We start from the raw sequence: 27837 nt of genomic DNA, 5'->3' as shown, positions 1-27837 counted from the left end.
ACGAGGTGGAAGTGGATCTTGATCTTTCCCTATTTTACCCTCCACATTTTTGTTCTCCATTTTTTAATGTGTGGAATTATATGCCAGTAATATATCAATAGCAATGGCCTACTACTATATATACTGCACACAACTGAAATGCACCACAGGTATGGATGGATAGTATACTTGACGACACAGAGGTAGGTAGAGCAGTGGCCTACTGTACCGTACCGCTATATAGTATATACTGGTGGTCAGCAAACTATGCAAAACTGAAATGCACCACAGGTATGGATGGATAGTATACTTGACGACACAGAGGTAGGTAGAGCAGTGGCCTACTGTACCGTACTGCTATATAGTATATTCTGGTGGTCAGCAAACTGTGCAAAACTGAAATGCACCACAGGTATGGATGGATAGTATACTTGACGACACAGAGGTATGTAGAGCAGTGGCCTACTGTACCGTACTGCTATATATTATATACTGGTGGACAGCAAACTGTGCAAAACTGAAATGCACCACAGGTATGGATGGATAGTATACTTGACGACACAAAGGTAGGTAGAGCAGTGGCCTACTGTACCGTACTGCTATATAGTATATACTGGTGGTCGGCAAACTGTGCAAAACTGAAATGCACCACAGGTATGGATGGATAGTATACTTGACGACTCAGAGGTAGGTAGAGCAGTGGCCTACTGTACCATACTGCTATATAGTATATACTGGTGGTCAGCAAACTGTGCACAACTGAAATGCACCACAGGTATGGATGGATAGTATACTTGACGACACAGAGGTAGGTAGAGCAGTGGCCTACTGTACCGTACTGCTATATAGTATATACTGGTGCTCAGCAAACTGTGCAAAACTGAAATGCACCACAGGTATGGATGCATAGTATACTTGACGACACAGAGGTAGGTAGAGCAGTGGCCTACTGTACCGTACTGCTATATAGTATATACTGGTGGTCAGCAAACTGTGCAAAACTGAAATGCACCACAGGTATGGATAGATAGTATACTTGACGACACAGAGGTAGGTAGAGCAGTGGCCTTCTGTACCGTACTGCTATATAGTATATACTGGTGGTCAGCAAACTGTGCAAAACTAAAATGCACCACAGGTATGGATGGATAGTATACTTGACGACACAGAGGTAGGTAGAGCAGTGGCCTTCTGTACCGTACTGCTATATAGTATATACTGGTGGTCAGCAAACTGTGCCAAACTGAAATGCACCACAGGTATGGATGGATAGTATACTTGACGACACAGAGGTAGGTAGAGCAGTGGACTACTTTACCGTACTGCTATATATATAGTTATACTTGTGGTCAGCAAAATTCTGCACTGTCCTCCTACTATATACTACAATGAAGCACAGATATGGAGCGTTTTTCAGGCAGAGAACGTATAATACTGGTGGTCACTGGTCACTGGTCAGCAAAACTCTGCACTGTCCTACTACTATATAATACTGCTGGTCCCCAGTCCCCACACTAAAGCAATTAGCACACTGAGCACAGATATTTGCAGCACATTGAGCACAGTCAGATATGGAGCGTTTTTCAGGCAGAGAACGTAGATATTTGCACTTGCAGCACACTGAGCACAGATATTTGCAGCACACTGAGCACAGATATTTGTAGCACAATTTGCAGCCGGCTGAACATAGAAACTGAGAGGACGCCAGCCACGTCCTCTCACGATCATCTCCAATGCATGAGTGAAAAATGGCAGCGACGCGCGGCTCCTTATATAGAATACGAATCTCGCGAGAATCCGACCGCGGGATGATGACGTTCGGGCGCGCTCGGGTTAACCGAGCAAGGCGGAAGGATCCGAGTTGCTCGGACCCGTGAAAAAAAAGGTGAAGTTCGGGCTGGTTGGGATCCCGAGGATCCGAACCCGCTCATCACTAATAGAGAGTAGTATGCATTTTAATTGCACCTACACTTACAACCAAAAATTCAAAACTAGTCTGTAATCATTAATCCTTCTCATGTAGTCAAAGCTAAATGAAGGCATGCTCACACAAGTGGCTAAACTGTGCATAATCCTGTATAGAGGTATAATGGTATCACCCACAGTAGTTTATGGTAAGTGCTAGTCTTTTCTGAAGATGATAGCTAATTAGTAGTAAGTCAGCCGCATGTACAGATCCTATCAAATCTCAATATGCATAGAATTCTGTAAAATGGTGATTAGACACATATTTTCCATGCCCAAAATATAGTATGCCTGATTTTCTACATCATTGCACCAGGTCCACTATGTCCATAACATACAGTATGGTTAGATCATTTTCATTACCTAGGAGACTGCACACTAAATATTTACACTGGTGACACAGGGTGAATACTGCTGCTAGGCTCAAGCAATTAGCAACAGAACCATAATACATGTGGGTGGCCACATTGGGCAACAGTTGGGCATTTGAACCCAGGCACCCTGTTCATGGTTTTGCTATGCCTGGGGAGGGAATGTTCCTGTGGGAAAATTGTAATTGATGAAGTTATTAAAGTTGATTCAGGAAATGGTTAATGCAAAACATACTACAAGGTCTTTGAAACGCTATCTGTGTGTGATCACGTCATCAAACACAAAATAATAATAACGGAAAGATAAGAGGTTATTTTGAAATGTTAGCACCTTTTACAGAGCTTATAAATCTTTTAAATATTTTGGCTCATCTGTTACAGTTCTGGACATCAAAAACTTGTAATGTTTTCCAGGTGAAAACTAATCTAACCCTTACAAAAACCCCTCTGTGTAGCCAATTTCATTCAGTTTCTTTATACAAAATCTCCTTTTATTGTTTTTACTACAGGTCTGTAACTCAATGAAATGCTGAACTATCTAATGATAACAAACGGAAATGTTGCATTTATGTCTTAGCAATTATTCCATAAGCTGCAATAACAGTTTGTTTAGCATTAGTTCTGTATTACGTATGCCTCGCTGTGCCTGTACAATAGGTGCAGCCGGATGGAATACAGATAAGAAAATGCCCTTGCTTTTGCTAGAGGAAACTTATTCTGGTAGTTCTTATACTAGGTTGCTTATAAAGATCAGAAATGTAGTATACCAGTCCCATCCAGAACTAACATATTACATTTCTGTGCAACCCTGACTAATTCTTATTGTCCCGAATGGACAGTCTGCAAAATGCTATGTTATTATTTTATAGGTCAAAATTATGTAGTTTATAGGTCAAAAGCAAATTAGCAACTACTTCAATCTACTAATTCAATCAATGACTACAATTCTTCAATTACTCGGAAAAGCAGAACAAAATGTTTGAGTATTAATATTTAACAAAATGTTGATTTATGAATGACAATTTTCCCAGTACCTACCTTTCTTTCTTTCTTTCTTTCTTTCTTTCTTTCTTTCTTTCTTTCTCATTACAGAGGGGGGTATCCAAGGGTGTAGCTACCATAGGTGCAGGCAGTGCAGCTGCTGTGGGGCCCAGAGCTGAGAGGGGCACCTTCCCTGTCATAGTTACACGTGTTATATGCATTTTTCAGCATTGGGTGATACATAGGGGCCCTTACACACTTTAGCCTTTGTGCTTAGATTATATCTAGTTATGCCCCTGGAAATGCTCTTTGTAATGTTGCATAAAATGAACTGGAAGGCATTATAATGTTACATACTATGAAGCGGGGCACTGTAATGTGGCATAATATGACCTGGGGGTACTGTGTTGCATAATGTGTACTGGCAGTCCTACAATATTACATAATGTGATCTAGGGGCATTTTGATGGTTCATAAAATAAACTAGGGCACTACTATTGGGCAAAACATTAACTAAGGCACTACTATGTTTAAAAAAATGAACTAGGGCACTATTTTGGGACATAAATTAACAACGGATACAGGTTGAACTCGATGGGCATTTTGCCTTTTTTCAACCTCACTAACTATGTGACTATGTAACTACTGCGGAGCAGTGTTTTGTTAGAAGCATTGAGACGGGGGGGGGCCTTTAAAATGTTGCTATGGGGCCCACGGGGGTATCCAATTAGCCCCGATGCCGATCCGGCCGATCAAATTAGAGGCCATTTTGATTGGCCGAAATTGGACCCACAATTGCACGAAAAGACATGGGATCAGGGATAAGTCCTCTATCCCATGTGTTTTCGCAGCTCCAGTGGCCACTTATCATGGATAATGCTTAGGATGCCTGAGGCACCGAAGCATAATCCCCAATAAGTGCGCGCCATATTGGGGCTAATTGAATAGCACCCAGCGATACAATTACCTGCGGTCAATGATTGGATACCCCCTAAAAAATTTGTAGTTATAAACATCAAAGTGGATCTTATAAGCTACTTTCCTTACTACATGGACACGCATATGGGGGGTAATTCCAAGTTGATCGCAGCAGGAAATTTTTTAGCAGTTGGGCAAAACCATGTGCACTGCAGGGGAGGCAGATATAACATGTGCAGAGAGAGTTAGATTTGGGTGTGGTGTGTTCAATCTGCAATCTAATTTGCAGTGTAAAAATAAAGCAGCCAGTATTTACCCTGCACAGAAATAAAATAACCCACCCAAATCTAACTCTATCTGCACATGTTATATCTGCCTCCCCTCCAGTGCACATGGTTTTGCCCAACTGCTAAAAAAAATCCTGCTGCGATCAACTTGGAATTACCCCCATAGAATGTACCAAAGTTTTTTTTTTTGTCAGAAGCAAATTAACCGAGCAGTATGTTATTCGGGTGCTGGAAGAAATCCACATAAATACAGAGAGAACACACACACTACTCACATAAAAGATATGAAAAATTAGATCAGATTGGTGCGCTAATCTTTTATAAAATGAAAACAATACTTCCCTCAATATTTTTCTTTTTTACAGCACTTTAAGCTGTCAGCTGGTATGCTCCATATAAAGGAAGAGAAAAAAAATTCCAACATGGTGTAATACGTCCAAACATAATTTATTATAACAAATTCAAGGTTTCATGCGGAAACCACTAGATAAACAAAAATGACACTTAAAAGGACAAAATCACTTGTGGTAGGCATGTTTGCAGTTATATTATGTGTGATACAGTTGCCAGGTTTTAATTTTTAAGACTCTGTGATAGTGTAGGACCTGCATGAAGGTGGGGTACCTTGGCGAGCGGTTTGCAGGCTTCCGTGCATTGGCCAATTCACTAACTAAACTCCCATCATTTATTTATTGATGTTGTGAGGATAAGTGAGCTTGCTTTGGTGAGTGCTGAATTTTCTGTTTGTATATACTTAAGTAGGTGGCCATGGGCTACATGCGCCCCACCCCATGAGTGGTGAGTGCAGACATTGCACCCTGCTTCTGGGGTGGCGAGTGCTGTGGTTATTTATATATATATATATATATATATATATATATTCATAAAGAATTTGATCCCAGAGGAATCCATAGACTAGCAATAAAGCATAGCAGAATCTGTACATGACCATAATAGATACCAAGAAGACCTCTTAGAGAATTTTACAAATCCAAACGTCATTCATTTTTATTTTCTGTAAGTCACATTTTAAATTGAATAAAGACAGATAGATATATGTATAGAGAGAGAGAGAGAGAGAGAGGCTGATTCAGACCTGATTGTTGTTGTGCTTTTTCGCAGGGCGGCCAATTATCTATCGGCTGCGCATGCGTATGGAACGTAATCCACATGCGCAAGGTCAAACTGCGAAATAATCCAGCGTCTTTTTTGATTGCTAGTATACGCAAGTTGATTAACAGAAAGCGAACGTTTGGGGGTGGTAACTGGCCATTTTCTGGGAGTGTCAGGAAAAACGCAGGTGTTCCCAAGCGTTTTTAGGGAGGGTGTGTTACCCGAACAACCTGTTGCTATTGCACTGTAGGAGTAGGTCCTGGGCTATGAACAGACTGCACAGTATGGAAAAATCATTCGATGGTGAGTGAGTTGCAAATGGATATGTAGCGTATGCAAAGCTTTTCGCACAGTGTATGCAGACTTGTACGAGGCTGGTATTCACCCTGTTTGGGCGGCGACTATGAGATTGCAAACTTCTGCAAATTCAGGTCTGAATCGGGCCCAGAGAGAGAGAGTTTGAAAAGTCTTAATTTTTTAGCAGATCTTTTGTGTAACAAACATTTTCCAGTTTCAGTCTCTTTTCCAAAAAATATGTTCCTTTTTTTAATGTTTTGAAGAAACGTGTCTGTTTTTAGCAACGAGAGCAGAAAAGCGATAAGAGTTCAGTTGGAACACGGATAGTTCTTAAATACTTGCTATCTCCTTTAACTTTCCTCTGAATACAATCTTTACACATTGCGTGATACAATTCAGGGTCTCACTGGATATGGTTCTTAGGCATTGTTATAAAGAGTCATACTGCATTGTGCACTTAGCCTTTGGGTGATCTTTCCAAAAACATAGCAGAACCAGGGACTCTATCAAAGGAACACTGGGGGTGATTCAGACCTGCTCACTGGGCTGCAAACTTTGCTGTCCTGTGTTCAGATAGTCACCGCCCCCAGGGGGAGTGTAAATTCGCCATGCAAGCGTGCGATCCCATGTGTACGCCGAGCTGCAAAAATCCACTTTGAGCAGTCTCTATGCAGCCCAGGACTTACTCCTCCAGTGCGATAAGAAGAGGCTGATCGAGGCCAGAGCTGACCGGTGATGCCCTTTGTTGCTGTCTGACGTGTGTGTACACTGCGGTGCATACGCATGCGCAGTTACTACCTAATCGCCCGCTGCGCGAAAACGCACATCAAGTCTGAATCACCCCCACAGTTGTGAGAAACCTGTGATATACTTTAAGTGGAGGATTGGTTATTAAATATTAAATATGTGTTTCTGGAGAAGGGGGGAGTTGAAATATATATATAAATACAACCAGCACATCCGATTTCTTAAATGTAAAGAAAAAATCTTTTTATAATTTTCAACAGCAAATAGACATAAAGTGCAATGACCAACTAGGGATGGAAAAAGTGCAAATACTCATCATGGCTTCAGTAGCAGAGTGCATCCATATCCCAAGCAAATGTCAGCCTTGGTCGACAGCTGTTTCAGTGTACGCAGTAACCAATACACAGCCTCAGTTAACGTCATGAGGATGGATAGATGTATAAGAATAAAGCACACAGGCTACATATATAGAAAATATTACATAGTTATAAACCATACAACAGTGATTCACTGAGTGGGTAACGTAGGTACCAAGGTGACCATGTTCAAACACCAACATGAAGAAAAAACCTCTAAAAAGCAGGGAGTTATCCAACAAGATATTAGATACAATACAATCTAATGAGGCACAGTAAAAAATACTTATTTACAAAAAGCAACTAAGATATTGCCCCTCGTTAAGTCCATTGGGCACTACAGTGTTTAAGCAACTAATCCAGTAGCATTCCCTTTGTAAAAGGAGCTTGTTATGATCCCCTCCACGTCTCAGTGGTGGGATAAAATCAATTGGCATAAACCTAAAATCCTTCATGGCATGCTTTTTCAGAAAAAACGTGTTTAGCAACAGGAGGTGTGTTCGGATCTATACCAGACAAAGCTTTTTTAATGGAGGAACGATGCACTCCAATTCGTTCCTTTAGAGCACGAATGGTTTTGCCCACATACAATAAATTGCATGGGCATCGGATTATATATACAACATAGTGACTGTCACATGTCAAATGATGTCGAATACGGTATGTCAAGTCAGTGAAAGGATTAGTCAACGTTTCGCCAGTGCATAGGTATCTGCAATTAACACAGCTGTGACATCTGAAGGATCCATTCTTAGGCTGCAACCAGCTTTTTGGCCTAATAAGGCCTATGTCCGATTTAGCAATAACATCTTTCAGAGTATTACTTCTTTTATAGCAAAACATCGGCTTCTCCATACAATACTTTCCCATCACGGGGTCTGATTGTAATATATGCCAGTGCTGCAATATCACCTTGCGTATACTTTCAGATGCAACAGAGTAGGTTGATGTGAAGATCGTACGTTCCTTACTGATCTTATCCTTATTGCAAAGAGCATCCTCTCGTTTAATGCTTATGCACTTGTCTATTGCTGTCTTAATTTCAATCTCAGGGTAACCCCTGTCAATAAATCTTTGTCCCACATCTTCAAGTGCTCCAGGAAGTTCCAAATTGTCTGAAGTGATCTGAACCACACGTAACAGTTGCGAAAATGGTAAACCACATTTCAGTGATGCAGGGTGAAAACTATCTGCCAAAAGGAAGGTTTTTTTATCCATAGGTTTTCTAAAAATCTTTATAGTGATTATGCCGTTTGATTGAACAATACATAATCCAAATAATTTACTGTAATAGCACTGTAGGCCAACGTAAATCTAATCTGGGTGTCCAGGACATTGAGAGCATCCATAACCTCAACGAGGCGCTGTTCTCCACCAGTCCACACCATGAAAAGGTTGTCAATATACCGAACGTAAAAATGAATACATTTAGAAAATAAATGTGTTGATTTTTGTACATATGCATGTATAAATTAGCATAAGATGGGTCCATGTTAGACCCCATAGCTGTACCTTTCAGCTGTAAATAAAAATTAAGTTAAAAAAGAAAATAATTTTTATGTAGCACAAGTTAAATCAACAAAATAAAAAATTCAATATTAGGACCCTCATAGTGTGGACTTGCGGAAACCATACCCCTCACTGCTTCCACTCCATGTGCATGATCAATATTTGTATAGAGGCTAGTTATATCTAAAGTCACCAGCAAGCTATCAGCTGGTAAGGTACCCAAATTGTTGAGCTTACAAATTAAATTGGTGGTATCTTTCACATGGTATTTCATATTCTGTACAACAGGCTGCAGCCAGAAATCCACAAATTGTGACAGTGGTTGACAGAGTGATCCACCAGATGAGATTATAGGCTGATAGCTTGCTGGTGACTTTAGATATAACTAGCCTCTATACAAGTATTGATCATGCAGATGGAGTGGTGGCAGTGAGGGGTATGGTTTCTGTCAGTCCACACTATGAGGGTCCTAATATTGAATTTTTGTTGATTGAACTTGTGTTACATAAAAAATATTTTCTCTGACGTCCTAGTGGATGCTGGGAACTCCGAAAGGACCATGGGGAATAGCGGCTCCGCAGGAGACTGGGCACAAAAGTAAAAGCTTTAAGACTAGCTGGTGTGCACTGGCTCCTCCCCCTATGACCCTCCTCCAAGCCTCAGTTAGATTTTTGTGCCCGAACGAGAAGGGTGCAATCTAGGTGGCTCTCCTGAGCTGCTTAGAGTAAAAGTTTAAATTAGGTTTTTTATTTTCAGTGAGTCCTGCTGGCAACAGGCTCACTGCATCGAGGGACTAAGGGGAGAAGAAGCGAACTCACCTGCGTGCAGAGTGGATTGGGCTTCTTAGGCTACTGGACATTAGCTCCAGAGGGACGATCAGAGGCCCAGCCATGGATGGGTCCCAGAGCCGCGCCGCCGTCCCCCTTACAGAGCCAGAAGAGCAGAAGAGGTCCGGAAAATCGGCGGCAGAAGACGTCCTGTCTTCAATAAGGTAGCGCACAGCACCGCAGCTGTGCGCCATTGCTCTCAGCACACGTCACACTCCGGTCACTGAGGGTGCAGGGCGCTGGGGGGGGCGCCCTGAGACGCAATAAAAATACCTTATATGGCAAAAAAATACATCACATATAGCTCCTGGGCTATATGGATGCATTTAACCCCTGCCAGGATACATAGAAAAACGGGAGATAAGGCCGCCGATAAGGGGGCGGAGCCTATCTCCTCAGCACACTGGCGCCATTTTCCCTCACAGCTCCGTTGGAGGGAAGCTCCCTGGCTCTCCCCTGCAGTCACTACACTACAGAAAGGGTTAAAAAAGAGAGGGGGGCACTAATTAGGCACAGTATAAACAATACAGCAGCTATAAGGGGAAAAACACTTATATAAGGTTATCCCTGTATATATATAGCGCTCTGGTGTGTGCTGGCAAACTCTCCCTCTGTCTCCCCAAAGGGCTAGTGGGGTCCTGTCCTCTATCAGAGCATTCCCTGTGTGTGTGCTGTATGTCGGTACGTTTGTGTCGACATGTATGAGGAGAAAAATGATGTGGAGACGGAGCAGATTGCCTGTAATAGTGATGTCACCCCCTAGGGGGTCGACACCTGAGTGGATGAACTGTTGGAAGGAATTACGTGACAGTGTCAGCTCTGTATAAAAGACAGTGGTTGACATGAGACAGCCGGCTACTCAGCTTGTGCCTGTCCAGACGTCTCATAGGCCGTCAGGGGCTCTAAAGCGCCCGTTACCTCAGATGGCAGATATAGACGCCGACACGGATACGGACTCCAGTGTCGACGGTGAAGAGACAAATGTGACTTCCAGTAGGGCCACACGTTACATGATTGAGGCAATGAAAAATGTTTTACACATTTCTGATAATACAAGTACCACCAAAAAGGGGTATTATGTTCGGTGAGGAAAAACTACCTGTAGTTTTCCTGAATCTGAGATATTAAATGAGGTGTGTGATGATGCGTGGGTTTCCCCCGATAACAACTGATAATTTCTAAAATGTTATTGGCATTATATCCTTTCCCGCCAGAGGTTAGGGTGCGTTGGGAAACACCCCCTAGGGTGGATAAAGCGCTCACACGCTTGTAAGGGCTCTACCCTCTCCTGAGATGGCCGCCCTTAAGGATCCTGCTGATAGAAAGCAGGAGGGTATCCTAAAATGTATTTACACACATACTGGTGTTATACTGCGACCAGCAATCGCCTCAGCCTGGATGTGCAGTGCTGGGTTGGCGTGGTCGGATTCCCTGACTGAAAATATTGATACCCTAGATAGGGACAGTATATTATTGCCTATAGAGCATTTAAAAGATGCATTTCTATATATGCGTGATGCACAGCGGAATATTTGCCGACTGGCATCAAGTCTAAGTGCGTTGTCCATTTCTACCAGTAGAGGGTTATGGACACGACAGTGGTCAGGTGATGCGGATTTCAAACGGCATTTGGAAGTATTGCCTTATTAAGGAGAGGAGTTATTTGGGGTCGGTCTTTCAGACCTGGTGGCCACGGCAACAGCTGGGAAATCCACGTTTGTACCCCAGGTCGCCTCTCAACATGAGAAGACGCCGTATTATCAGGCGCAGTCTTTTCGTGGACAAGCGGGCAAAAGGTTCCTCATTTCTGCCCCGTGACGGAGGGAGAGGAAAAAGGCTGCAGAAATCAGCCAGTTCCCAGGAACAGAAACCCTCTCTCGCCTCTGCCAAGCCCTCAGTATGACGCTGGGGCTTTACAAGCAGAATCAGGCACGGTGGGGGGCCGTCTCAATGAATTTCAGCGCGCAGTGGGCTCACTCGCAAGTAGACCCCTGGATCCTTCAGGTGATATCTCAGGGGTGCAAATTGGAATTCGAGACGTCTCCCCCTCGCCGTTTCCTAAAGTCGGCTTTACCGATGTCTCCTTCTGACAGGGAGACAGTTTTGGAAGCCATTCACAAGCTGTATTCCCAGCAGGTGATAATCAAGGTACCCCTCCTGCAACAGGGAACGGGGTATTATTCCACACTATTGTGGTACCGAAGCCGGACGGCTCGGTGAGACCGATTCTAAATCTAAAATCTTTGAACACTTACATACAGAGGTTCAAATTCAAGATTGAGTCACTCAGAGCAGTGATTGCGAACCTGGAAGAAGGGGACTACATGATGTCTCGGGACATCAAGGATGCTTACCTTCATGTCCAAATTTACCCTTCTCACCAAGGGTACCTCAGGTTTATGGTACAGAACTGTCACTATCAGTTAAGACGCTGCCGTATGGATGGTCCACGGCACCCCGGGTCTTTGCCAAGGTAATGGCCGAAATGATGATATTCCTTCGAAGGAAGGGAATTTTAGTTATCCCTTACTTGGACGATTCCCTGATAAGGGTAAGATCCAGGGAACAGTTGGAGGTCGGTGTAGCACTATCTCAGGTAGTGTTGCGGCAGCACGATTGGATTCTCAATATTCCAAAATCGCAGCTGGTTCCGACGACTCGTCTTCTGTTCCTAGGGATGATCCTGGACACAGTCCAGAAAAAGGTGTTTCTCCCGGAGGAGAAAGCCAGGGAGTTATCCGAGCTAGTCAGGAACCTCCTAAAACCGAGCCAAGTCTCAGTGCATCAATGCACAAGGGTTCTGGGTAAAATGGTGGCTTCCTACGAAGCAATCCCATTCGGCATATTCCACGCAAGAACTTTCCAGTGGGACCTGCTGGACAAATGGTCCGGGTCGCATCTTCAGATGCATCAGCGGATAACCCTGTCACCAAGAACAAGGGTGTCCCTCCTGTGGTGGTTGCAGAGTGCTCATCTTCTAGAGGGCCGCAGATTCGGCATTCAGGACTGGGTCCTGGTGACCACGGATGCCAGCCTGCGAGGCTGGGGAGCAGTCACACAGGGAAGGAATTTCCAGGGCTTATGGTCAAGCCTGGAGACATCACTTCACATAAATATCCTGAAGCTAAGGGCCATTTACAATGCTCTAAGCTTAGCAAGACCTCTGCTTCAAGGTCAGCCGGTGTTGATCCAGTCGGACAACATCACGGCAGTCACCCACGTAAACAGACAGGGTGGCACAAGAAGCAGGAGGGCAATGGCAGAAGCTGCAAGGATTCTTCACTGGGCGGAAAATCATGTGATAGCACTGTCAGCAATTCCGGGAGTGGACAACTGGGAAGCAGACTTCCTCAGCAGACACGACCTCCACCCGGGAGAGTGGGGACTTCACCCAGAAATCTTCCACATGATTATAAACCGTTGGGAAAAACTCGACAGGTATTGCGCCAGGTCAAGGGACCCTCAGGCAATAGCTGTAGACGCTCTGGTAACACCGTGGGTGTACCAGTCAGTGTATGTGTTCCCTCATCTGCCTCTCATACCCAAGGTACTGAGATTGATAAGATGGAGAGGAGTAAGCACTATATTCGTGGCTCCGGATTGGCCAAGAAGGACTTGGTAACCGGAACTTCAAAAGATGCTCACGGAGGATCCGTGGCCTCTACCTCTAAGAAGGGACCTGCTTCAGCAAGGACCCTGTCTGTTCCAAGACTTACCGCGACTGCATTTGACGGCATGGCGCTTGAACGCCGGATCCTGAAGGAAAAAAGGCATTCCGGATGAGGTCATCCCTATCCTGATCAAAGCCAGGAAGGATGTAACCGCAAAACATTATCACCGCATTTGGCAAAAATATGTTGCGTGGTGCGAGGCCAGTAAGGCCCGACGGAGGAAATTCAACTGGGTCGATTCCTACATTTCCTGCAAACAGGAGTGTCTATGGGCCTGAAATTGGGGTCCATTAAGGTTCAAATTTCGGCCCTGTCAATTTTCTTCCAAAAAGAACTAGCTTCAGTCCCTGAAGTTCAGACGTTGTAAAAGGGGTACTGCATATACAGCCTCCTTTTGTGCCTCCAGTGGCACCTTGGGATCTCAATGTAGTTTTTGGGTTCCAAAAAGTCACATTGGTTTGAACCACTTAAATCTGTGGAGTTAAAATATCTCACATGGAAAGTGGTCATGCTGTTGGCCCTGGCCTGGGCCAGGCGCGTGTCAGAATTGGCGGCTTTATCCTGTAAAAGCCCTTATCTGATTTTCCATTCGGACAGGGCGGAATTGAGGACTCGTCCTCAGTTTCTCCCTAAGGTGGTTTCAGCGTTTCACCTGAACCAACCTATTGTGGTGCCTGCGGCTACTAGGGACTTGGAGGACTCCAAGTTGCTAGACGTTGTCAGGGCCCTTAAAATATATGTTTCCAGGACGGCTGGAGTCAGAAAATCTGACTCGCTGTTTATCCTGTATGCACCCAACAAGCTGGGTGCTCCTGCTTCTAAGCAGACTATTGCTCGTTGGAATTGTAGTACAATTCAGCTTGCACATTCTGTGGCAGGCCTGCCACAGCCAAAAATCTGTAAATGCCCACTCCACAAGGAAGATGGGCTCATCTTGGGCGGCTGCCCGAGGGGTCTCGGCTTTACAACTTTGCCGAGCAGCTACTTGGTCAGGAGCAAATACGTTTGTAAAATTCTACAAAATTGATACCCTGGCTGAGGAGGACCTGGAGTTCTCTCATTTGGTGCTGCAGAGTCATCCGCACTCTCCCGCCCGTTTGGGAGCTTTGGTATAATCCCCATGGTCCTTTCGGAGTTCCCAGCATCCACTAGGACGTCAGAGAAAATAAGAATTTACTTACCGATAATTCTATTTCTCATAGTCCGTAGTGGATGCTGGGCGCTCATCCCAAGTGCGGATTGTCTGCAATACTTGTACATAGTTACAAAAATCGGGTTATTATTGTTGTGAGCCATCTTTTCAGAGGCTCCTCTGTTATCATGCTGTTAACTGGGTTCAGATCACAGGTTGTACGGTGTGATTGGTGTGGCTGGTATGAGTCTTACCCGGGATTCATAATCCTTCCTTATTGTGTACGCTCGTCCGGGCACAGTATCCTGAGGCTTGGAGGAGGGTCATAGGGGGAGGAGCCAGTGCACACCAGCTAGTCTTAAAGCTTTACTTTTTGTGCCCAGTCTCCTGCGGAGCCGCTATTCCCCATGGTCCTTTCGGAGTTCCCAGCATCCACTACGGACTATGAGAAATAGAATTATCGGTAAGTAAATTCTTATTTTCTTTTGAAAATTATTTTTATTTACAGCTGAAAAGTACAGCTATGGGGTCAAACATGGCCCCATCTTATGCTAATTTGCACATGCATATGCATGAAAATCAACACATTATGACAAATTTTTATCTAAATTTATTAATTTTTACGCTCGGTATATTGACGACCTTATCACGGTGTGGACTGGCAGAGAACAGCTAACCTTTCTGGCATCCATCGGTGACTGTGTGTGGGCCTCCTCCTCTCCTGTAGCTTTCACCACCGCTGCCAGCGCACTGAGTGCTAGAGACTTGGCACAGTGCCAGAGTCTACAGTGCATGTGCAGGACTCCAAAAAAATGGTGCGGCAGAGTCTCAACGCTGACAGCGGTGGTCAGCGGCGGTGATGGCTACAGGAGAGGGGGGGGGGCACACACAGAGTCTGCACACGAGTCCCCTCCTCTCTAGAAACACAGCTGCATGGAGGGGATCGTAACAAGCTCCTTTTACTAGGAAATGCTACTGGATTAGTTGCTGTAGTGCCCGATGGACTTAACGAGGGGCAATATCTTAGTTGCTTTTTGTAAATAAGTAATTTTTCCTGTGCCTCATTAGATTGTATGCACAAGGGGCTCATTTGCGCTCGCCCAGCTGATGGTATGCCGGCGGTCGGGATTCCGGCACCGGTATGCTGGTCGCCGGGACCCCGACCGCCGGCAAACCATACTACACCCGATTGTATTGTATCTAATATCTTGTTGGATAATTCCCTGCTTTTTAGAGGTTTTTTCTTCATGTTGGTGTTTGAACATGGTCACCTTGGTACCTACGTTACCCACTCAGTGAATCACTGTTGTATGGTTTATAACTATGTAATATTTTCTATATATGTAGCCTGTGTGCTTTATTCTTATACATTTATCCATCCTCATGATGTTAACTGAGGCTGTGTATTGGTTACTGTATACTGTGTATTGGAGACGCTTGGTTTCCTAGGCAACATGACGTAATTTCCACTTCTGGTCTGACGGGTCTCCATGATTTCTCCGGGTCCAGCGCTGACACTATACGCTGTGTATTGGAGATGTTTTGGTTTCCTAGGCGATGTGACGTTAGTTCCGCTGACGGACTTCTGGTTTCCCGGTTTCCATGGCTATGCCGGCCCCAGCTCCCGGGAAAGCCTGTGATTGCCTTCAGCGGTATACGGCCAGGTGAGATTACTGATTGGGATGTGTGCAGGTATAAAGGTGACTATGTGTGTGTTTGTCTGTGTCCATGAAGAAGTTGCAGTGTGCACCGAAACAGCTGTCGACCAAGGCTGACATTTGCTTGGGATATGGATGCACTCTGCTACTGAAGCCATGATGAGTATTTGCACTTTTTCCATCCCTAGCTGGGCATTGCACTTGCACTTTATGTCTATTTGCTGTTGAAAATTATATAAAGATTTTTTCTTTGCATTTAAGAAATCGGATGAGCTGGTTCTATTTTTTTCTGTTTGATATATTTATGTGCCTTGCACTCTGGATCATTGGGACTTTAATGTGTGCAGTTGGGATTGTGTATATATATATATATATATATATATATATATATATATACAATTTACCCAATTGTGCTGGATCAAATAAACAGCAACACCTCTAGAAGACCCCCCCGCTAGCAAGGGACTCGAAATACATTGGTTATGTGCTAATAATATATAAAATATATAGCACTAATATACTACTTGCATATAAGTCTTTATGAGACAAGAACACCATACAATAAATATAAAAATGTATTCACAATAATACCACACAAACAAGCAATTGTGCTCAGATAAACAGTAAGTTTTGCACACATGTATACATTAATCCAGTAGAACAGGGCAGATTGCTTTGCCGAATGTTTGTTCAGGTGGTGGTGAATGGAAGATATGGATAACAAAAAGACACAGAACCCAACGTATTTTGTCCTAAAGGACAAGCCCTCTGGCTTTTTTATATATATATATATATATATATATATATATATATATATATATATATACACACACACACACACACACACACACACACACCTGCTTATAGTCCACATCCACTTATTCTTCCTCTAAGTGGATGTGGCCTGTGAGTTAAATTTATGTTGCGCTGCTGGAGTCCTGTTATGTTGAATAGGTATCTTCGGTCATATGACCACCAATTAAAGCATGGTATAGTAAAATCAAAAGAGAGATGCAACGTTAGTGTGTACCATTTTTACACTGCAATGCTTCTTATGTATAACTGCTAGTAACCTTTTTTAGGGACATGCCAGTCCCACTATTGCAAATCCACATCAAAGGATAATGACAAGGTGAGAAAAACCCCCAAAACAGTATAAAATAACCACTCACTAATTGAGGAGTGTCACCCATTAGTACTGAACTACACAAACACTTATTGGATATCTATGGTGTATTTGCTGTATTTGTTATTGTTATTAACATCTGCATGTATGGTCTCCTCAGTCTATTTATTAAAGGGGATATTTGTACATCAAATTCTGGCAGGTGAGGTGTTAATCTTAGCTGAATGGATAAGGTAAGGTGAGTAGTACTGTAAGGAAGAAAAAAACTAAGCAGAAGCTATTAAGATAAGAGCGCAGAAGGTATGCCGATAAAAAACACACATACTGTAGATTGTCAGGGTAGCAGGCTGACTTTGCATGATGCTTTCAAATCAACAATAACATAACAATTGTCATTTTTGCAAGCTATTTAAACACATAAGTAATTCATTTCGTAGTTTTGGTTAGCATTTAACGAGCACCTATGTCATTGATTTATTTATTTGAAACACAGAAAAAAATAAAACCACATATAGGTATTATACACACAGTAATTAGGAGTTGGCTGTCGATGATCGTAATGTCGTCAATACTGTATGATGTCGACACTGTTGAAATGTCTACAGGAAACAGGTGAAAGTCTTAAATATGACAAATGAATTTACAAACATACATGTTACAGGCATGCAACTCCTAGACTACCAGTACTATTGTTCTTTTAGATAGGAAAGTACAATGCAGTATTTAGATTGCAATATATTATTACTATTGTTATTGTTATTATTATTATTATTATATATTATTCTTTTTAAATTATTATTATTATTATTATTATTATTATTTTTTTATGGAATTGGATTACACCAACAGGATCTCAAATGGGAGGTTTCCAAATGCTTAATTTTACAGTGAATATGGCCAGCCCATGAAGAGGATAAATAGCACTTAATAAGTTATAGCCTGCCTCTTACAAAATGCAAATAACTTAAGTTCTCTGGAAAAGGTATAACAGCCCATAAAAAATTTACTTATATAATATAACCAGTAGGAGACAGAACTGAGTTTTCTGAGTACACATTCTCCTACATCATAGTAAGGTGCCTGTCTCTTCTAGCTGGCACCTGCTCTCTGATCTTGTGTTCCTCTCTGACTTTCTAACTTTACCTCCATAGGGGTAGACCTAGTCATACTGAAATGCAAAGATGGGATTTGTTTCCGGGAGACTGAGTGTTACAAGCACAGTTACATCCACTTCTCTGCTAGTTGGGATGAGGAGTGATGTTTGTTAAAAAAACATATATTTTAATGCAGAATTATGCTTTCATTACCTAAGCATAAATTGTTAAATATAAGGGAATTCCACGGTGAGGATGGATTCGTTATTAGCTGTAGATTAGTGACTAAATTTGCCAACATTTTGCCATTGATCTTCCATTGAAATGTCCTCTATAAATTCAGTTAGCCGAGAGCGAGATCCATTACTGTTTACACTCATGAAACTGATATAATATAATATCTTGTTGTATTTTATTATTGGAATTTTCAGAAAACATCTTCTAACTTTATTTGATTCCTCTAGTCTCAATTAATTTTCACAGACACAAACATTATATTAAAACCCATATACAGGGCAGGAGAAGATATATCAATGAGAAACCAAGAATGGCAGTTAAATTAGATCAGGGAATACAAGGTTGACTGAAATTGGGAATTGAATTGTGGATAAGCAAGGGAAGCAAAGCAGCTGCATGCAATAAAAGTTATTTTTAATAACATATTCTTGTTTTCTGCTCTTACATTGGTAATTTAATGTTAAAGTAGGTAATATATAAACATAAAGGGAAATATGCATTTAATTTTATGTGATAAAACGATAAAGTCATACAGTAACAACATAGGTACACTCACTAGGATTTTTTTCATTGAGACATTTTATTTGTTTTAAATTCTGTTTACTGTACAGTGGGCATAATTCATGTTTATACACAAATGTAATTGTAATTCTCTAGGCTACGGAGCTGCTAATGTTAGCAAGTGAAGCTGCCACCCATGAATAAAAGAGATGCCCACCGGAGTTATTGCAAGCTGAGTCGTAACTGCGCACACATTAGCGGACTGTAAACAGTTATGGAGAACATCAAATGGTTGGTCTATAGCTACGCTGACTGGCCACAGCAGTAGCGGCTCATATGCCATGGATTTGCATGTATGATCATGCAGCCATCAGAAGATACAAACCCCGAAAATGGCCATGACACGCCTCCGTTTTCCCAACCACTCCCCTTAAACTCCCCAATAACACCTCCAAACAGCCACTTCCTGTCAATCGCTCTGCAACAAAGTTCTCGGGGCGAGTGGGATCGCAGCTGCACCCTCGCGCATGCCTATTGCAGCACATGCACAGTTTGCCAATAATCACTCTATTGCGTGAACATCGCCCATTGCGAACAAATATAAATTAGGCCCAATGTATGAGTACAAGACTCCCTCACATGCTGTCTGTATGTTTTGCTGTTAATTTGACCTTGTCAACTGAAATGTCAAGTGTAAGACATACGTTAATGTCAATATAATCTAATGCAAAGCTGTGTTTAGTACATACATACAGCACTTTGCTAAGCATTAAAGCCTCATTTATATCTCCCACCATTACCCCAGTTTAATTTGGGGGTCATTTACATCAATGCGGGGCATAGTTACATCCCGTGAAGCATTGGCCTCATCCATGATTGGAATATTTCCTTGAAAGATGGCATGTTTTTTCTGCTACGTGCAGCACTAGAATACCTCCACAAACCCCCGCAAATTGGGGCAAACTTTCTGATTAAGTTTGTTGGCACAGTCCATGACATCAGGGCTATCCTGCCAAAATCCGGACAGTTGGGAGGTATGCACGGGTATGCAGTCACTATGCCCAAAATGGAGATGGAGCACCTTTCCAGTGCACAGAATAGGCTGCCTTAACAGTAAACACTAGTAGGGGCATAACCCTCTCCCCAAAAATTGGACAATAGTGACAGAAAATAGGTGTAAACTACACTGGGCGCCTTTCTTAGTGAAAATGACAACAACAAGAGTTTTATATAACACAACAACAATTCCTTTTCAGTTGGTTGTATGCATACGTTCCTTGATTAGGCTTTCATTCAGTCATGTAGTGTGTTCTTTAGATTCCTCATATGCAGGAGGACCTCTTCAACAGAATCTCACTCAGCAGTACCATAAAAAGACAAGAAAATGGGGAATTTCTCATATAATACCGTTTTAATTCCTCCAAAATTTTCATACAATACTAAAAACAATTCCATAAAAATAAAAACTTTCCATAAAATTAGACGCCCTGCATGCAGCACAGAAGACTAATGAGTCAAGAAAAGATAAATCCATAGCCAAGATAGTGAGACAAAAAGTAATAACCAGAAAGCTAATGGCCAGCATTGCAACACAACAAGGTTAGCAACTTCATTATACAAACCTGCTACCTTATTTAGGGGGTCATTCCGAGTTGTTCGCTCATTGCCGATTTTCGCTATGCTGCGATTTGTTGCAAAATGTGCATGCGCAAGGCACGCAGGGCGCATGCGCTTAGTTATTTAACTAAAAACTTAGTAGATTTGCTTTTCAGTCGCACTGCTGATCGGTGAATGATTGACAGGAAAGGGGCGTTTCTGGGTGGTAACTGAGCGTTTTCCGGGAGTGTGCTAAAAAATGCAGGCGTGTCAGGGAAAAACGTGGGAGTGTCTGGAGAAATGGGGGAGTGGCTGGCCGAACGCAGGGCGTGTTTGTGACGTCAAATCAGGAACTAAACGGACTGAGCTGATCGCAATCTGTGAGTAGGTCTGGAGCTACTCAGAAACAGCAAGGAATTATTTATTAGCAACTCTGCTAATCTTTCGTTCGCTATTCTGCTAAGCTAAGATACACTCCCAGGGGGCGGCGGCCTAGCGTGTGCAATGCTGCTAAAAGCAGCTAGCGAGCGAACAACTCGGAATGAGGGCCTTAGTGAAACTGTTCAGGTCAATTGATACAAAGCATTTTCCAATGATTTGATTCATTCCTACTTGGGTATTTACTAAAACAAGAAAAAGTTTGATACTTTGAAAGACAGAGAAATTTCTCACGCAGTTGGTATAAAGAAGTATATTCCAATAATTTCAATACCTACACTGAAATGAATGAAAATGGCTGCTTAAAAGAGAGAAATTTCAGACACAGTTTTAATCTTTAGACTTGATCCACATTTTCCAATATTTACTTTAATGAAAAAACATATTTTAATGCCTGTGTAAGCCAAAAAACAATTATCTGTCGCTATGAGAAAAAATGTGATGCAGTTTGTAGAAAGTAAAATAAGAATTTACTTACCGATAATTCTATTTCTCGGAGTCCGTAGTGGATGCTGGGGTTCCTGAAAGGACCATGGGGAATAGCGGCTCCGCAGGAGACAGGGCACAAAAAGTAAAGCTTTAGGATCAGGTGGTGTGCACTGGCTCCTCCCCCTATGACCCTCCTCCAAGCCTCAGTCAGGATACTGTGCCCGGACGAGCGTACACAATAAGGAAGGATTTTGAATCCCGGGTAAGACTCATACCAGCCACACCAATCACACTGTACAACCTGTGATCTGAACCCAGTTAACAGTATGATAACAGCGGAGCCTCTGAAAAGATGGCTCACAACAATAATAACCCGATTTTTGTAACTATGTACAAGTATTGCAGATAATCCGCACTTGGGATGGGCGCCCAGCATCCACTACGGACTGCGAGAAATAGAATTATCGGTAAGTAAATTCTTATTTTCTCTGACGTCCTAAGTGGATGCTGGGGACTCCGTCAGGACCATGGGGATTATACCAAAGCTCCCAAACGGGCGGGAGAGTGCGGATGACTCTGCAGCACCGAATGAGAGAACTCCAGGTCCTCCTCAGCCAGGGTATCAAATTTGTAGAATTTAGCAAACGTGTTTGCCCCTGACCAAGTAGCTGCTCGGCAAAGTTGTAAAGCCGAGACCCCTCGGGCAGCCGCCCAAGATGAGCCCACTTTCCTTGTGGAATGGGCTTTTACTGATTTTGGCTGTGGCAATCCTGCCACAGAATGTGCAAGCTGAATTGTACTACAAATCCAACGAGCAATCGTCTGCTTAGAAGCAGGAGCACCCAGCTTGTTGGGTGCATACAGGATAAACAGCGAGTCAGATTTTCTGACTCCAGCCGTCCTGGAAACATATATTTTCAAGGCCCTGACAACGTCAAGCAACTTAGAGTCCTCTAAGTCCCTGGTAGCCGCAGGTACCACAATAGGTTGGTTCATGTGAAATGCAGAAACCACCTTAGGTAGAAATTGAGGACGAGTCCTCAATTCCGCCCTGTCAGAATGAAAAATTAAGTAAGGGCTTTTATATGATAAAGCCGCCAATTCTGACACACGCCTGGCTGAAGCCAAGGCTAACAGCATCGACACCTTCCATGTGAGATATTTTAAGTCCACAGTGGAAAGTGGTTCAAACCAATGTGACTTTAGAAAACTCAACACCACATTGAGATCCCAAGGTGCCACTGGAGGCACAAAAGGAGGCTGTATGTGCAGGACCCCTTTTACAAATGTCTGAACTTCAGGTACTGAAGCCAGTTCTTTCTGGAAGAAAATCGACAGGGCCGAAATTTGAACCTTAATGGACCCTAATTTTAGGCCCATAGACAGTCCTGTTTGCAGGAAATGAAGGAAACGACCCAGTTGAAATTCCTCTGTAGGGGCCTTCTTGGCCTCACACCACGCAACATATTTACGCCAAATGCGGTGATAATGTTTTGCGGTTACGTCCTTCCTGGCTTTGACCAGAGTAGGGATGACTTCTTCTGGAATGCCTTTTTCCCTCAGGATCCGGCGTTCAACCGCCATGCCGTCAAACGCAGCCGCGGTAAGTCTTGGAACAGACAAGGCTCCTGCAGTAGCAGGTCCTTTCTTAGAGGTAGAGGCCACGGTTCGTCCGTGAGCATCTCTTGAAGTTCCGGGTACCAAGTCCGTCTTGGCCAATCCGGAACCACGAGTATAGTTCTTACTCCTCTCCTTCTTATGATTCTCAGTACTTTTGGTATGAGAGGCAGAGGAGGGAACACATACACTGACTGGTACACCCACGGCGTTACCAGAGCGTCCACTGCTATTGCCTGAGGGTCCCTTGACCTGGCGCAATATCTGTCCAGTTTTTTGTTGAGGCGGGACGCCATCATGTCCACCTTTGGTTTTTCCCAACGGTTTACAATCAGGTGGAAGACTTCTGGGTGAAGTCCCCACTCTCCCGGGTGAAGGTCGTGTCTGCTGAGGAAGTCTGCTTCCCAGTTGTCCACTCCCGGAATGAATACTGCTGACAGTGCTATCACATGATTTTCCGCCCAGCGAAGAATCCTTGCAGCTTCTGCCATTGCCCTCCTGCTTCTCGTGCCGCCCTGTCTGTTTACGTGGGCGACTGACGTGATGTTGTCCGATTGGATCAACACCGCCTGACCCTGAAGCAGAGGTTTTGCTTGACTTAGGGCATTGTAAATGGCCCTTAGTTCCAGAATGTTTATATGAAGAGACGTTTCCAGGCTTGACCACAGGCCCTGGAAATTCCTTCCCTGTGTGACTGCTCCCCAGCCTCTCAGGCTGGCATCCGTGGTTACCAGGATCCAATCCTGAATGCCAAATCTGCGGCCCTCTAGTAGATGAGCACTCTGCAGCCACCACAGGAGAGACACCCTTGTCCTTGGCGACAGGGTTATCCGCTGATGCATCTGCAGATGCGATCCGGACCATTTGTCCAGTAGATCCCACTGAAATGTTCTTGCATGGAATCTTCCGAATGGAATCGCTTCGTAAGAAGCCACCATTTTCCCCAGGACCCTCGTGCACTGATGCACTGAGACCTGTCCTGGTTTTAGGAGGTTCCTGACTAGCTCGGATAACTCCCTGGCCTTCTCCTCCGGGAGAAACACCTTTTTCTGGACTGTGTCCAGAATCATTCCTAGGAACAGTAGACGTGTCGTTGGAATCAGCTGCGATTTTGGAATATTTAGAATCCACCCGTGCTGACGTAACACTACCTGAGATAGTGCTACTCCGACTTCTAACTGTTCCCTGGATCTTGCCCTTATCAGGAGATCGTCCAAGTAAGGGATAATTAAAATGTCTTTTCTTCTTAGAAGAATCATCATTTCGGCCATTACCTTGGTAAAGATCCGAGGTGCCGTGGACAATCCAAACGGCAGCGTCTGAAACTGATAATGACAGTTTTGTACTACAAACCTGAGGTACCCTTGGTGAGAAGGGTATATCGGGACGTGGAGATAAGCATCCTTGATGTCCAGAGACACCATATAGTCCCCTTCTTCCAGGTTTGCTATCACTGCTCTGAGTGACTCCATCTTGAATTTGAACCTTTTTATGTAAGTGTTCAAGGATTTCAGATTTAAAATTGGTCTCACCGAGCCGTCCGGCTTCGGTACCACAAACAGCGTGGAATAATACCCCTTTCCTTGTTGCAGGAGGGGTACCTTGATTATCACCTGCTGGGAATACAGCTTGTGAATGGCTGCCAAAACTGCCTCCCTGTCGGAGGGAGACTTTGGTAAAGCAGACTTCAGGAAACGACGAGGGGGAAACGCCTCGAATTCCAGTTTGTACCCCTGCGATACTACCTGTAGAATCCAGGGATCCACTTGCGAGTGAGCCCACTGCGTGTTGAAATTCTTGAGACGGGCCCCCACCATATCTGAGTCTGCTTGTAAAGCCCCAGCGTCATGCTGAAGACTTGGCAGAAGCAGGGGAGGGCTTCTGCTCCTGTGAAGCGGCTGCATGGTGCAGTCTTTTTCCTCTTCCTCTGCCCCGGGGCAGAAAAGAGTGGCCTTTTGCTCGCTTGTACTTATGGGAACGAAAGGACTGAGTTTGAAAAGACGGTGTCTTTTTCTGCTGATGTGGAGTGACCTGGGGTAAAAAGGTGGATTTTCCAGCCGTTGCCGTGGCCACCAGGTCCGATAGACCAGCCCCAAATAACTCCTCCCCTTTATACGGCAATACTTCCATGTGCCGTTTGGAATCCGCATCCCCTGACCACTGTCGCGTCCATAACGCTCTTCTGGTAGAGATGGACATAGCACTTATTCTTGATGCCAGGGTGCAAATATCCCTCTGTGCATCACGCATATATAGTAGTGCATCCTTTAAATGTTCTATAGTTAACAAAATATTGTCCCTATCCAGGGTATCAATATTCTCGGTCAGGGAATCCGACCATGCGACTCCAGCACTGCACATCCAGGCTGAGGCGATTGCTGGTCGCAGTATAACACCAGTATGTGTGTATATACTTTTTAGGATATTTTCCAGCCTTCTATCAGCTGGTTCTTTGAGGGTAGCCGTATCAGGAGACGGTAACGCTACTTGTTTTGATAAACGTGTGAGCGCCTTATCTACCCTAGGGGGTGTTTCCCAACGTGCCCTAACCTCTGGCGGGAAAGGATATAATGCTAATAATTTTTTAGAAATTAGCTGTTTTTTATCGGGGAAAACCCACGCTTTTTCACACACCTCATTTATTTCCTCTGACTCAGGAAAAAATATTGGTAGTTTTTTCTCTCCCCACATAATACCCTTCTTTGTGGTACTTGTAGTGTCAGAAAGGTTCAATGCCTCTTTCATTGCCGTGATCATGTAACGTGTGGCCCTACTGGACATTACGTTTGTCTCGTCACCGTCGACACTAGACTCAGTATCTGTGTCAGGGTCTGTGTCGACCCACTGAGGTAACGGGCGTTTTAGCGCCCCTGACGGTGTCTGAGACGCCTGGACAGGCACTAATTGATTTGCCGGCTGTCTCATGTCGTCAACAGTTTTCTGCAAATTGCTGACATTATCACTTAATTGTTTAAATACAATCATCCAGTCAGGTGTCGACTCCCTAGGGGGTGACATCACCAACACAGGCAACTGCTCCGCCTCCACATAATTTTCCTCCTCATACATGTCGACACACGCGTACCGACACACAGCACACACACCGGGAATGCTCTGATAGAGGACAGGACCCCACTTAGCCCTTTGGAGAGACAGAGGGAGAGTCTGCCAGCACACACCCAGCGCTATATATATATATATACAGGGATAACCTTATATAAGTGTTATTCCCTTATAGCTGCTGTTATTATCGTTATTTGCTGCCAAAAATGCCCCCCCTTCTCTTTTTTACCCAGACTGAAGCAGGACTGCAGGGGAGAGTCAGGGAGCCGTCCTTCCAGCGGAGCTGTGAGGGAAAATGGCGCTTGTGTGCTGAGGAGATAGGCTCCGCCCCTTCACGACGTCCTTATCTCCCGCTTTTCTGTGTAAAATGGCAGGGGATTAAAATACATCCATATAGCCCAGGAGCTATATGTGATGTATTCTGTTTTGCCACCTAAGGTATTCCGTTATATTGCGTCTCAGGGCGCTCCCCCCCCAGCGCCCTGCACCCTCAGTGACCGGAGTGTGAAGTGTGCTGAGAGCAATGGCGCACAGCTGCGGTGCTGTGCGCTACCTTAGTCTGAAGACAGGATGTCTTCTGCCGCCGATTTCACCGGACCTCTTCGTCTCTTCTGGCTCTGTAAGGGGGACGGCGGCGCGGCTCCGGTGACCCATCCAGGCTGAACCTGTGATCGTCCCTCTGGAGCTAGTGTCCAGTAGCCTAAGAAACCCGATCCACTCTGCACTCAGGTGAGTCCGTTTCTTCTCCCCTTAGTCCCACGATGCAGTGAGCCTGTTGCCAGCAGGACTCACTGAAAATAAAAAAACCTAACTAAACTTTTATTCTAAGCAGCTCAGGAGAGCCACCTAGATTGCACCCTTCTCGGCCGGGCACAAAAATCTAACTGAGGCTTGGAGGAGGGTCATAGGGGGAGGAGCCAGTGCACACCACCCGATCCTAAAGCTTTACTTTTTGTGCCCTGTCTCCTGCGGAGCCGCTATTCCCCATGGTCCTTTCAGGAACCCCAGCATCCACTAGGACGATAGAGAAATTACGCTTACAAAGCCTATCTTTGCAATATACTTATTAAGAATAGGAGTTACATTAGAAAATGTGTTACAACTGTGAAAAGTGACAAATGTATACATCTACATACTAATCAGTGCAGACTGCAACGCCAGAGTAGCAGGAAAACAATTTAATATGCAGGGATGGGCAGGAGTCAGGATTCACTAAGAGAGTTCTCTCCTCTTATACGTAAAATAAAATAAAAGAAGTGTGATACAGGCTTCTTCTGTAAGGTTATAATTGTGTAATGACAGCTATTGCATTGTGAGTGTCACTCACTTTATTGAGATATGTCCGATTCTATTGTTGGGATTTTTATATGCAAAATTTAGTCCAAAAAGTGGTATTTTCACGAATTAATTTATGGAACATAAAAGCAATAAACTTTGTGGTTTGTGGAAAGTGTCCAAATTAAAGTAGTTCTTAATTAAAATATTTCATGGGCCATGAAGAATTTGGACGTGCAATATAAAAGAGCAACAAACTTGTCAAGGAACAAATAAAGAATACAATAATTTGTTAAAATATCCTCACTTCTGGTTCCCACAGGATGGTGCCTTTTGGGTTGTTCTCTCTTCTCAGTGGATATAGGACGAATACATATCGGTGAAAAGAGAAATAGAAACACAATGGTGTAGTAGTTCTTATAAAAGAGAGATTATAAATTCCCCTTTAAAAGGTGAGTAAAGTTCATCTGAAGAGGAATTGCTAATCCCGAACTCCTCTCTCTCACACGTGCATATGTGGCGTACCGTACTCACACTAAGATGGTAAATGTTCCACCTATACAGGTTTCTTTCAGGAATCTCTCTCTTCCTCCACCTCAAACATTCCTTTTTATACTCACCCTGAAAGTGAAGTGAAGCCAAAGTGAAGG

General features: G+C 43.7%; 1 protein-coding gene across 1 annotated transcript in view; it reads right to left on the bottom strand.

Annotated features, from left to right (window-relative positions):
- The window catches only part of XYLT1 (xylosyltransferase 1), a 585745-nt gene that overhangs the window by 524887 nt on the left and 33021 nt on the right, over positions 1-27837 (bottom strand). The window lies entirely within an intron of this gene.

Source organism: Pseudophryne corroboree, chromosome 7, assembly GCF_028390025.1.
Source record: "Pseudophryne corroboree isolate aPseCor3 chromosome 7, aPseCor3.hap2, whole genome shotgun sequence".
NCBI classification, from domain to species: Eukaryota; Metazoa; Chordata; class Amphibia; order Anura; family Myobatrachidae; genus Pseudophryne; species Pseudophryne corroboree.
Note: the sequence above shows the minus strand (reverse complement) of the source record. Positions and strands in the feature narration are given on the sequence as shown.